Below are 1907 nucleotides of genomic sequence, written 5' to 3'. Positions count from 1 at the left end.
TCAATACATAGGTATACTCCTGTTTCTTGTCTGTAGCAGCCTCCATCCCCAGTGGACCAAGCCTTTCCCACGCCATCAGGCCTTTGTAGGATTCACAGGTCACGCTCATCTTTCTGCTTAACACATCCAATGCAGAGAGCTCTACAGATCTCAGGAACAGCGCACAGTGCTCAACGTCAGAGCATTCTCACAACTGCCCTTAGATTTTTCACTCGCCACAGAGTTAAGTAAAGCTCCTTCGTGTTTCATGGTTCACTGCTAATCGAAATGTCTCCCGTCTGACACTCCAGACACCTCATTGCCTGGCCCAGTGCCATCTGTGATTCCCACCATGCTCACCTGTGCTCCTGGACAATCATTAATTCACTGTCCCTTATTTAGTCTCTCCGTATTTAACCAGAATTTGTCTACTGTCAGAATTTACACTTCTGAGCGACCTGTTAACTTCAATTCAGAAACATCTAAGAAGACGGAGAGGAAAGAATTTTTGTGAAAAGCAGATGTAAGATGAGGGGGCACCCCTGGTTTGAAAACTTGCTTTTGTGGATGGGATCCCGGCAAGTTGAGACTGCTCCTGATCAATAAATCCCAGGCTGGAGAGTGAATCTCTCAGATCCTGTAACTCGGGGGTTCCCTCCACGTTTGCTGTCTCCTCTAGAGCCTTTCCATGGAGGGATGTGGATTCTGCAGCATCCGCTGCCAAGTAATTAGTGCTGTGGTCTGTTAAGCTGTTACTTAAGTATGCCTCTCTGTTACATGCTTTAAGGCACTGTGCTTCTAATTCACCTTGGGTCATTCCCAGGTGCCCCTCTGTTGCTTGAACACAGTGAGATATAATGTAATAACCACAGACATGCCTTTCATATTATAAGTCACCATTTCTGGAGAGACAGAAAAGAAATTATCGCCCATTCCTGAATTTTAAAAAAGCATAAAAGTCAGCACCTGTCCTTTGGTAAAATTCAAGTTTACAGCTTGAGCTATAAGGCCTACATCACTCAAAACCTTGGCCTTGGCTTCTCCATCTATAAATGAGATGTCAGGCGTGAGCAAGGCAGCGTACACTGAAGGCGTATGAGCTAAGGGAAGCTGTGACCCCACCTTCCTTCTAGAAGTCTGAAGTGGGTCGTTATAAAGGATCCCTCGGGCAGCATGCAAACAGTGTCTACAGACGTACCTGAAAGTACAATGACAGTAAAAATGATAATGGTGGTTTTTAGTTTTGAGAGAGATAGGGTCTCACTGGGCTGATCGGTAGACTAGGCTGACCTTGAACTCAGAGACCTACCTGCCTCTGACTCCGGAATAGGAGTTAGGCACCGCCACACCTGCCCCCGTCATGTTTTCCTTACCCTTTCCTTACCCTTCCACCCTTTTAAGAAATTATTTTTACATGTATTTATTTGCATGGGCGTCAGTTCTTTCCTTCCACCACGTGGGTTCTGGAGATGAAACTTGGGTCGCTAAGCTCGGCAGCAAGTGCCCTAAGCAGCGAGCCATCGTCCTGTCAGGCTGCATGTGATTCTCATCTGCCTCAGGCCGCTGATCTATCAGAAAAGTGGAGAGCAAGCACGGGGTCTCAAAAGTCCAGACTGGATCCTCACTAACTGGCCCAATCAAGTTTTCTCAATGGCAGTGGGTATGAGATTCAAACACCAAACACTCGAGTAGCAGAGCGGCAGGGACAGAGACACAAAAACAAGCATCGGACTGGCCCACGAGTAGGCGGGAGTACGCGGAGACAGAAAAGGAGATCAAAATACAGTGGTCAGTGACTGAAAGGAGGTCTGTGATCCCACATAGAATACAGAGGTGGTCGTAAGCCACGAGGCAACAGATGCCACGGGAGTGACAATACAGGAGTGGTCGTAAGCCACGAGGCAACAGATGCCACAGGAGTGACAATA

Source organism: Microtus ochrogaster (assembly GCF_000317375.1).
Source record: "Microtus ochrogaster isolate Prairie Vole_2 chromosome 14 unlocalized genomic scaffold, MicOch1.0 chr14_random_2, whole genome shotgun sequence".
Taxonomy (NCBI): Eukaryota; Metazoa; Chordata; class Mammalia; order Rodentia; family Cricetidae; genus Microtus; species Microtus ochrogaster.
Note: the sequence above shows the minus strand (reverse complement) of the source record.